Source organism: Canis lupus, chromosome 26, assembly GCF_011100685.1.
Source record: "Canis lupus familiaris isolate Mischka breed German Shepherd chromosome 26, alternate assembly UU_Cfam_GSD_1.0, whole genome shotgun sequence".
In the NCBI taxonomy this organism is placed as follows: domain Eukaryota; kingdom Metazoa; phylum Chordata; class Mammalia; order Carnivora; family Canidae; genus Canis; species Canis lupus.
In genome coordinates, this window is record NC_049247.1 from 12281119 (window position 1) to 12293106 (window position 11988).

The 11988-nt window shown below is 41.7% G+C and overlaps 1 long non-coding RNA gene across 2 annotated transcripts; it reads left to right on the plus strand.

Moving 5' to 3' along the window:
* Positions 1-1504: 1504 nt before the first annotated feature.
* On the plus strand, positions 1505-11566 carry LOC119866159. 2 transcript variants are annotated; one of them, XR_005379194.1, is made up of 3 exons: positions 1505-1749; positions 7787-7982; positions 8513-11566. It is a non-coding gene; the product is annotated as an uncharacterized LOC119866159 (long non-coding RNA). The 2 variants fall into 2 exon arrangements; XR_005379193.1 differs by having other exon boundaries at positions 1505-1690.
* The last annotated feature ends 422 nt before the right edge of the window (positions 11567-11988 follow it).

The following is an 11988-nucleotide window of genomic DNA, read 5'->3' on the forward strand; positions in this document are numbered from 1 at the left end:
CCAAAAATACAAGCTGAAAAGATGCTATCATGACATATTTCAGCCACAACAAACAATAGTTTATGAGAAGCCACAGTAGATTTGAGAGACAAGGCAGCATTCTTGAGCTTTTAATGTCAGTTGATAATCAGGAGGATCACAATAACATGCAGCTGTAGGGATGGTGGGTAAGTCACAGCCCCACAGCATCTGGCAAAGCCAGTGCTGTTAGCCAGCAAGCCACCAATTGTCCCCTTGACCTCACACACTACCAACCTCACGAAACCCCACTCTTCCATCAATGTGAGATCTCAAAGCCTGAGAAACGTCACCCCCTGTTACAGATGGCCCTGTCTGTCCACCTATAGCTTAGCCATTAGCCATCTCACTGTTCCCTTGGGGGCACCTAAAATATGATCCCCAAACTTTGCTCCATATAGAGCTACTCCCAAGAGATGGTCCTCGACAGACAGGTCCTGGGGTCAGAGCAGATTAGAAATGTGATCTCTGGCTTCTCTCACTTAGAGTTGCTCACTCATCCAGAACTCAGGTGCCTTCTGATTTCCTCCTCTGCCCATATTAGCACATCACCTGTGCTCAGGGAAGAGGGAGGCAGAAGAGAAACCCCTTCCCTCCAAGAAAAATTTCCTGGAAATAACCCACAGCATTTCTATTGAAACTTTATGGACCTAAGCTTAGTCCTGTGGCTTCTCTTGGTAAGAGGTAGCTTTTAGCTGAGATATAACCACCCCACTTAAGGTCAAGGTGCTGGCCCTGAGAAAGAGAAGAGATTTTGGAAGAGACACCTAGCATCCTGTGTCTGGCCACAATCTACTTTGGTAAATGTTTTTAACAAACACTGGACATAGGAATGGCTGACATTTAACAGATATTGACTATTTATTATTTACCAGGCATGGTGGGAAACACTCTGCATCTCATTAGTCCTCAAAACAACCTTTTGAAATTAGTACTCCCATTTTACAGAGGAGGAAACCAAGACTAAGAGAGATTAGGTGTCTTTCCCAAGGATGCACAGCTCTAAGGAGCATAGAAAAAGTTTGGTTTCACCTTGATGGGGCAAAACAAATGAACAAAAAATCATACTCATAACATTAGATCCATTTATAACCTGGAACCTATGCACCAGTCTCTTCCTCTATCTTTTACCTTACTCTTTGCCTGGAGGACTCCTATTCACCTGTCAAGACCTATCATAAATGTACCTTCTTCAGTGAAGTTTTCTCTAAACCCTCCAACCTCTGTCATGTGACAACACTGCCATCCATTCATTTTCCATTCATCCATTGCCATTTATGATGGTTTAGAAACAAACAAGGCAATACCAAGAACTCCCAGGCAATCACTTGCTGACATTGCTGATGTATTAATCCTTGCTCAAAGGGATATGATAGAGGGCAAAACACATGCCTGTCTTCTACCTTTAGAGATCTCCTAGAACACTGAGAGTAATACTTTGTTCAATAGAACTTTTGCAGTAATTAGAATGTCCTATATCTGTACTGTTCCATATGGTAGTCACAAGCCTGTGGGACTATTGGGCACCTGACGACTGGCTAGTGCAACTACAGAACTGAATTTTCAGTTTTATTTGATGTTGATTAAATTCACATTAAAAACTGACTATCTATTAGAAGGCTTTGAAGTATGTTTGGCACAACTTTAGCTGGTGAATCTACCTTTTTTAACTGTAAGTGTATGAATTCTAAATATAAGATCAAGAATTTTCAATGCAAATTTAGCGTCCAGGTAAGCTATACTGTTAGTTTAAAATACACATGCTCATGAAGGCTTAAGGGTGAGAAAAGAATATAAAATATCTCATTGATCATGTTTATGCTGACTGTGTGATGAAATGATATACTTTTAAAAGATTTATTTATTTATTTGAGAGAGAGAGAGAAAGAGGGAGTGGCAGAAGGAGAGAGAATCTTAAGCAGACTCCTTGCCAAGCATGGAACCCGATGTGGGTCTCAGTCTCACGACCCTGAGATCATGACCTGATCCAAAATCAAGAGTTGGATGCTGACCACGTGATGGCTTCACCAACTGAGCCACACAGATGCCCCATGAAACGATATTTTAAACATATTAGGTTAAATCAAATATTATTAAAATTAGCTTCACCCGTTACTTTTTACTTTTTAAAAAATGGGACTAGTAGAACATTTAAAATTACAAATGCAGCCTGCCTCCAACAAGACTGGGTGAGAGTGTAGTGAGGTACTGCAGAGTACATGAACTGGAGTAGCCACACCTGACCAAAGACCATTTTACAGTTCTGTCCTTTCTGCTGAAGAGCAGATACCACTTCTTACTCACCTCTGGTCTGACTTACCAAGTCCTCATTTCATGACTACTGGGAGAAGGAAGATCTCTACATAACCTCAGTGAAACATTTGGGCTTTGCCACAATTGCTAAGAGCTCCCATCTCATGTGGGAGGTTTCGCTCAACTGTTGCACAATTTGCCAGAGTCCATAGTTGATGGCCTAAGATAGTTTTCTTATATTCAGCCTCCAGTCATGATGTCAGAGTTGACATCCACCTAGAGATACTGAAATCAAGGATACTCTAATTGGCTTCATTCGTTCATTCATTCATTCATTCAGCAATGGCAATCAAATGCCTACTATGTGTGTGACACTGCTCTAGGAAGGTGTGAATGCAACACTACAGGAGCCCAACATAGTCCACATCCAACTGGGAGAGAAAACAAGAAACCTGTTGATCCTTGAATGAAGAAGCTTATCTATGGGATTTCCTTCCCTATGATTTTTCAGTTGTTACTTTCCTGGGGACTATTTTTTTCTTTTGTTGTTTTCCCATTCCCTCCCAGGCAAGGTTAGAGAGAGCCAAGATTTGTGATGAAGTTCTGTTGTCACACAGACATTCCTCCAAGGGAATGGAGGAGAGGAAGCCGCAAGCCCGGCCCCAGAATTAGACAATCTGCCCAACACTTGTATGACTTCTCTGACTCCGGTTCTTGACAGATAATCAAGATTAGTCAGCAGGAGAATTGACTGTGGTTCTTTAAGTAGCATATAATTATAATGCTTGGTACTTAAGGGGTGTCTTTTGTTTCAGGCTCTTTCAGCACCATTATGAGTCCTAACTCCATAATCTTGGCAGTTTTTCACTATGTTTTTATTTTATTTTTTTATTAAATTGTAAAATGACTTCCTTGAACAACATTTAAAAAAGAGTTTTTATTAAAAAAGAAAATGAATCTTCTACTCCATGTTCTTCTTTGTCCCTTCTGTAACAGTTTGCTAAAACTTTATGACCCTACTGTGTGCTACTCAAAGGCCAGGACATGTCATGCTTGTATAGTGCTATATATATATATATATATATATATATATATATATATATATATACTTTTCTTCTTTTTTTCTTTTTATTTTTTCCCCCTTTTTTCTCCCTTTGGTTTAAGAGATGAGGCTGTTTTGTTCTTCTCCCCATGCATTGCTCCAGCCATAATGTGTTGAGTTAGTCAGGGAGCTTTTAGTTCTTGGGAATGAAAGTTTATCATAAATCATTCAAAAAAGGAAGTGTTTTGGAGGCCACTGAAGTATGTGGAAGAAAGCATGGGCCATGCCAGACCTCACAAAGGCCTGGAACCAAGACCCCCAAATCCAGGACCCAAGATGACTTTGTCCATCTCTTCCAATTTATGTGGCTTCTCATCTTGGTTTTTCTTTCTGTAAGTCAACTCTTCTCTTTTCTCAGTTTTCTCTTTCCTTGCAAATAGACCAGACATGGCAATTCCAGTTCATGTGTACTGCAGAGCCGAACAACATATCTGCACCTCTGTGCCCCAATACCAAGACCTCTAGAAGGAAATACTGATTGGTTCCATTGAGGTCACATGCTCCCATTTGGTCCAATCAGCTGTGGACACTGATGAATTCTTTTCAAAAAGAGAGTCGGTGGTTTAGCCACTTTGGAAAATAGTTTGGTGGGTTCTCAGAATGTTAAACATAGACTTCATCATGTGACCCAGCAATTCTGCTCATGTATTGGCCCAAGAAAAATGAAACATGTATCCACATACAACTTGTACAAGAATGTTTGCAGTAGTCAATAAATGAAAGCAACTCAAAAGTCCATCAGCTGGTGGACAAAGAAACCAGATGTGGTTTTGTTATGCAATCGAATGCTGTTGGGTAATAAAAAGGCATGAGACATGATTGAATGCTACAACATAGAGGAACCTGAGAGTTGTTATGTTAAATGAAAGAAGCTAGATGCAAAAGACTGCATATTGCATGGTTCCATTTATATGAATGTCAAGAAAAGGCAAATTTATAGAGACAGAGTGGATGAGTGGTAGCCTGGGCCTGGGGGTGGGAATGAGAACTACAAATAGGGACAGGGTTTCTTTTTTGGGTTGACAGAGAAGTTCTAAAATTAGATTGTGATAGTGGTTGCACAACAGTGTAAATACACTAAAAATATTTAGTTGTTTACTTTAAATGGGTAAATTTTCTGATATACAAATTATTTCTCAATAAATCACCTGGGGGGAAACATCCTCAGTTTGCATCCTGAGTAGATGGGTGTCCTTCCAGCTGCCTCTACATGCAGGGTGAAATCTGGCCTCTGCATCATTTTTTCCATCATTCCTTCTGCCTACAACACTCTCCCTACCAGCATTTGAATGGTGGGCTTCTGTGCCACACCTCTTCAGTTGTTGGTAACTTTAAGCATCAGGAATTTCTCTTTTCTTTTTAAAAAATATTTTATTTATTTATTTATTCATGAGAGACAGAAAGAGAGAGAGAGAGAGAGGCAGAGACACAGGCAGAGGAAGAAGCAAACTTCCTGCAAGGAACCCAATGTGGGACTTGATCCCAGAACCCCGGGATCATGACCTGAACTGAAGGCAGATGCTCAATCACTGAGTCAACCAGGCATCCCGGAATTTTGCTTTTCTATGAACTTCTTATTCCTCAGGACCTCCATTGCCTGTACTCATGCTACCTTTTTCTAAAATAGTGTCTCAGCCCCAGGTATCTTATGTTCCCCAGCTTCCCCCCAGAGCTCCCTCCACCCTTCCCACCCTATTCTCAGCCCCTGGAATCTGATGTATATGGATAGGATCAATGGGCTCCCTTGCCTTCTGGCTTTTGGTTGGGTTTGGCCAATGGGAAGCCCTGGTTGGGGTTGGAGGGAAGGAAGAAGATGAGGCTAGAGCATTTATCCCCTGGATCCAGCACTGTAAGATGGCTTGAGTTGGATATGTTCCTCAACCAAAGACCACTGTTCTTCTCAAGGCCACCAGCTTGGCATGGTCTCCTCAGCCCCATCCCATCCTCCCTTGGGTTCTTCTAGGCATAGAAATAGTAACAGCTCTCTGCTACTCACCCTGGCCTATTGTATTACTCTTTATGGTTTTCTTTTCTTTTTTTTTTTTTTAATTTTATTTACTTATTCATCACACACACACACACACACACAGAGGCAGAGACATAGGCAGAGGGAGAAGCAGGCTCCATGCAGGGAACCTGACGTGGGACTCAATTCCCGGACTCCAGGAACATGCCCTAGACCGAAGGCAGGTGCCAAACCGCTGAGCCACCCAGGGATCCCCCTCTTTATGGTTTCCTAACATGCAAGCCTTTGTAAAGAGTTTCTTTGTAAGTAAATCCCCTTTATGTAATAGTATTTCAAGGGTGTGGCTTTCTGTTGAGATTTTTACTAACACAGCCTTCCTCTCCCTCTCCTGATCCCCTCCCTACTTTCATTTCCTTTGTAGCTTCATATATTTATGTGAGTATTGTCTGTTTCTCTCTTAGGATAAGTAATTCTTTTTTTTTTTTTTAAGGAGGCTTAAAAAAGCCCCCCCCCCAATCAGTGTGGGACTTGAACTCATGACCCTGGGATCAAGACCTGAGCTGATAATCAAGAGTCGGGTCCTCAACCAACTGAGCCATCCAGGTGCCCATAAGGACAACTAATTCTAGTTGCCACAATGGACAAACCCCCAGACTCAGTGTCTAACTCTGTAAAGGTTTATTTCTGTCTCATGTCATAGCCCTATAGGTGCGTGGGAAGCCCTTCACCATCTTCTTGCTTTTCGCTTGAGCAAGTGGTCCCCAAGGTCATCACAGTAGAAGGAAACAGGACCAGACAGTCATGAGGGTTTTGTTTGTAAAGGCTGACCCTTTCTGCCCCCATTCCCAGTGGGTGGAACCTAGTCATGTGACCCCAACCTAATTTCAAGGGTGGGTAAGAAATTTGGAGGAGCACATGGAAGTCTGGTTAGCACCCTTGCCTCTGCCTTATTCCCTTATTCTAATGTAGGTTCCCTCTGGGGATGGTCTTTGTTTATCCTTGTTCCCACACTCTCCCAGCAGCTCTTGCATACTCAACACTCAGTAGTCTTGGATGCATGAATAAATGGAGATGTGAATAAATGACAGCTTCCTGTCTGAAATTTTCATTTAATTTTTAACAATGTGCTGTGCTGTAAAGTTTGTTATGAGGGTTAGAACCCTATATGGCACTTTCAATCTTATTAGGTAGGAACTAATAGTGACATTCTTTGGATTCACCCTTTAATACCATCCCAGGTGCCTTGCAGACGTCCTTCCCTTTCACCCTTGGGATAATGACTCTTGAATTTCCCATATTTCCCCAGAAGGAAAACTGATCACAAGACCCTAACTTATTCTCTGTGGTTTCTGTTCTTTCATCATTTTAATGGTGTTACAAATACTTCTTTATTTAATGCCCTTACTATGTGCCAGGAATTAGATTCCTTGTTTCCCTGCCATGTTTTCTCTTCCCAGTCCATTTCTTCAATCTTCTGAAACTTTTAGGGCCTTGAAGCAATGACCGTGATGACCCTAGCACATCCATATATAATAACTTCTCAGAACATCTGGGAAAATCCCACAAGTTAATTTTTCTAGGATGATTTGAAGGGAGCCTGTAAAACTGCGGCTTCATAGCCAAAATCCAGTTTCTTGGTCACAGACTGTATCTCTAGATTTGGCCTAGGTCCCAAGAGGATTTGGGGATAGAGTGTAGATGCCTCCATAAGTCCTCACTACGCCTAGTGGTGACATAGCTCAAACCACAGATCCAAAGGCCTCATTTTGCACACTGTGTTCAGAAAGAGTTCTGTAAGAGGTCAAAAAGTGTTCTAACAGAGAGGGATTCCTGCTGAAAGACATTTGGGAAAAACTGCTTAGTACATCTCCCTTTTGGAAATTCACAACATCAAGTACAATATTAAAGGCTCCGAAAAGGCCTGGAAATAAACAAACCCCCAAAGCAAGCAAACATACTGGATTTTGTTTGGCCTAGTTTATCCCAAACTTATTCAACCATGGATCCCATTTTCATGCATCTTGTGGACTTAACAATCCTTCTGAGCATAGTTTTGGAAACCCTGTTTTTACTGATGGGATTTCCAATTCTTATGTCCATCCTGCAGCCTTTCCCACATGTCAGGATTCAGGCTCTGAGAAGTGAAGCAGCTTCTGCCCAGTAACTTAAGCTCCTGAGTAGCATAGCTGGAGTTTGAGCCCATGCCCGGTGAACTGAAAGCCTGTATCTTTTTGCCTCTATCCTATATTCTTCCCCGTGGATGGTCAATTGCCTGGAATTCAATTTAATTATTTGATAAAAATAATTTGTAATTAATCGTCGATCGCCTGTCAGTGAATGCTATTCTGAAGATCCTGAAGACAGTTTCTTTCCATTTTCAGCAGTCTGCTTTGCATTATCAATTTGTTAAGAAACTCTCTCTCTCTCTCTCTCTTTTTTTTCTGTAGAGCTGTGCAAAAGGAAACTTCCATCCAGACTGTCTGAATTATCCAAAAATTCTGAACTGATGGCATCCAAATGAATAAGACTTTACAGAACTGCACTTGGAGAGTTGATTGGATTTGTCAGTTTTCCTGTGGATAGAAAGTCCTGGGTGGCTTGACTGAAAGTATGCTAGAACATAAATAATCACCAGATTTCCAGGTGAATTCCACAGAGTCCATAGGAAAAAGAAAACTCAGGCTATTTGTTTGGGAATCTACAGGCTATCTGAGAAAACCATGCACAGAGTCCCAAAGTATGAGCTCAAAGATGAGTGTGTTTGGGGAAAACACACATGCACACACACACACACACACACACAGATTTTTTTTCTTTTCTTTTCTTTCTTCTTTTGAGGCCAAAGTACTTTGCAGCAACCAGTGTTAAGATTTAACAGCCAAGAAGGTCAGGGTGATGAACTTTCAAGTGTTCATGGACACTAGGCATCCAGTCAACTCCCCAAACCCCGAAATGCTAAAGGGTCAGAAAGCAAGGAAAACATGTTTTTATAACTAAAAAGATTACATCTTGGATCGATTTATTTATTTATTTATTTATTTCCCACAAAGGGGTTTTTACAATGTCATGTCTCTTGGCTTCCTGATGGCTCCTTCCTATGTTTCAGGGAGGGTGAGATATGGGGCAAATCCTTGCAAAACTAGACTTGGACCTTTCTCATTTATATTTTCCAGAGGCTTCATGCTCTGACGTGATGAAAGATCTGACCCAGGAATTTCAAGTTCATCAGTGGGGTGGGGTGTGTGTGGGGTAGCCAGGAGGCTTCCCAACCCCAGCTTCCGTCTGCCCCCATTGGCTGGACTCCAGTTACTCTCATGCTTGAAGGGTTGGGTCAGTGCTGCAGTTCCCTAGTGGATCCATCTTCCCTTACAAGGAAATGGTTTGTGCTTTTTTCTGGAACTTGAGGTGTGTGAAGTGTTTATGGTTTATTCTTAGCAGAGTTTTGAATGGGCATCAGTACCCACTTATTCATTTAATGGGTACTAACTGAGCACCTACTGTGTGCCTGGCACTCTCCTAGGCACTGGGGATGTTGGGGGATAGGCCACACCAACTCTATCCTCTTGGGAATTCCCACATTGTTTTGAATTATGTGACACCCACTCCTGCCCTAGGTCACTTGGACTCAGAGGCAAGGATTGTATTAGAAATAATCTCTTCCAATCTTCTCATTTGACAGATGGGAAGACAAAGGTCCAGAGAGAAGGAAGGGGCTGGCTCAAAGTCACATAGTAGATTAGTTACAAAACCTGGAGAAGGATCCAGTTTTCTTGCTTTCTAACCCAAAGCTCTTTTTCTTGTACCATGATGCCTCTCACAGTTCATTCAATTACTCTTTGCTGAGCCCTCACGAGGTCTGTGTTATGTGCTGGACGAAACTCAAGAGAGGTCACTCAAGAAACTGGTGATCCAAACCGGAGGTGATGGATCGTTAAACTGTTAGTTGGGAAATGTGGAGAGGAGAGTCTAGATGTGGGAATCAGATAGGGTTGGATTTAAATCCTGGTGTTTCATTCCCTGATAGTGTTCTTTGGGGCAAGTTATTTAGCTTTTATAAGGCCTCAGTTTCTCATCTTTGAGAGAAGAGTATCGATAATAATTCCTACCTATGAGTATTGGGAAAAGAAGCAATAATATATGGAAAATATTTTGCAAACTGCCTGGCACAAAAGAGGGAACCCTGCATGGTTGTCATGAATCATAACTGCTATGATAAATGCTGTAGGTAGTTATATGTAGTGTTCTGGAAATACATAGGAAGGAGCAGTTAATTATGTCCCCAGGCAAGGATAAGAAAAAGGGGCTCTTTCTTTTGATTGGATTTTTCTGCCTGATTTGTGGATGGGGAGGGTATATATTTTATGGCTGAAATCTCTGGGCAGGCATTTCTACTCTAAGAAGTTCATTTTCCTATAAGGAGTGACTGCAAAGACAAAGCTGCAAATGGATATAAGTGCAGAATGGGACCCTGCCATGGCTGACCGGCCAGATAACAGGCTTTCTTTTCTTTTTTTTTTTTTTTTAAATTAATTTATTTATTCATGAGCGATAGAGAGAGAGGGAGAGACACAGGCAGAGGGAGAAGCAGGCTCCATGCAGGGAGCCTGATGTGGGACTCGATCCTGGGTCCCCAGGATCACACCCTGGGCTGCAGGCAGCGCTAAACTGCTGTGCCACCGGGGCTGCCCGATAACAGGCTTTCTTAATGGCTGTGCCCACTTGTTCCAAGTACAAGTGCAACCCATGTCCAGAGGATGATCCAAGACACAGAAGTTCTTAAAAGCCTTATGAATTATCAGAGATCAAATGTGTTGAATCATCCAGGATTACATAATTCTTTAAATGTTGGGATGCTTTGAAAATTGCTAATGGTATAGAGGTCATTTCTTGGTGATATTCAAGCACTGGGTATTGACCAGCATTTCCCAAAGTATGCTTTGTGGAACACTAGACCAATGACATGGACTGAGGAACTTTGGGCAAAATGTATACCCAGATATTCCCAGCATACCTTAGAGCAAATGCCCTGTATGATCCATGAGGAAAGAATTCAATTTATGTTTTTAAAACCAGTAGAATTTTCTTTAATCCCTAGATTATAAGGTCTGTGAGTACAGGAATTATATCTCTCTTTTCCTCTATTATATCCCAGCAACTAGCACAATTTCTGGGATGTAGTGTCCACTTAATACATGTTTATTAAAAATAATTATATATTTCCCGAACTTGCTTGGCCACTGAAATTCCCTTTTTGTCCACAGTATACCTGCCAGCGTTTTGCATAAATAAAGGAAAGTTTCCTTCAAATCCAAATAGCAAAATTTGTTCCAGGTGGGGCTATAAAGATGTTTTAGCATGGAATTGAAGGGAGGGGATTGTGGATTGGTGGGGCTCCAGACCCCACCCCCTCATCTCAACCAGAGCATCCTTGCCTTCATGCTAACTGCTTTATAGATTAGGATTTCTTTTGAATTAAGAGTTATATGTTTATAGCACACTTGAAATATACTGTTCTAGAAGGAATTACATACCTGGGGGATGTTATAATTGAAGGAAACAGCCAAGGTTGGGCTTGACAGATTTAGCTAGATGTGTTTTAAGAAAAAAAGTAACACCAAGATCCATTTGTTTATCGATCCATTCATTCACTTACATTTGTGGAATGTCTCTCTATATCAGGCATATCATGAAGATGCAGGGAAGAATGACAGAAAAGAGCTCTGCCCTCAAGGAGCCTACAGTTTGGGGGGCAGAGGGATACTGGTTACTGAACCATTAGACAATCATATGACAAGCAAGATTTCCTAGAGAGACACACAGTGTGAAGATGGTATACAGTGAGATCAAAGTGAGGGCACTAACAGCAAGTTACTGGTAGAGGAAGGTCTGTCCTGGGAGGAGCCACTTGAATTCAGACCCAAACCACATCCGAGGACCAAAAAGGAAGGTGTGGAGGGGACAGCAAATGCAAAGATATTGAGGCAGGAACAAAATTGGCATGCTCAAAGGATATAAAGCAAACCAGTGTGGCCAGAGGACAGCAAGCTAGGGAGCAAACTGAATGGAAGATACTAGCAGTGGACTGCTTCTGGCTCACTTTTTTCCCAGTGCTGGGCACTGTGTCTAGCAAAGACCAGTTATCATGGATATTTGCTGAATGTACACATTAATACAGTTAATTAATTGCTCTCCTTCATTCGTGTTCTCCACTATCTTTGGTTCCCTTGTTCATGTATGTTTTAGAAAATAAAACCATTTTTTTTTTAAAAGCTAGACATTGTTTTTGCTATTTTGGCGAGCCTGACCATTGCCGATTTGATATGAGATGTTAGTACTGCTGGTTAACTTCCTGGAGACGCATCTATAACAGAACAACCCATTTTGAGGAAAGAGGCCCCAGAAGGACCAGTGACATGGCCAACATCACACAGGGCATCTGTCAAAGACCAGGGGTGGGAACCTCCACCTTGTGTTGGAGCTCCTGGCTGGAAGGATTAGCTGATCCATTTAACTCCATTTACTGTGACATGCTCACACTTGAACCTTCCCCCAGCATGATGTACTCAGTTCCCAAAATATGGGATTTTAAGTGAAACCCTGACATTTAGCTCTAGGGCTAAACAGCACTAACTAAATCCCCCAATTAGAA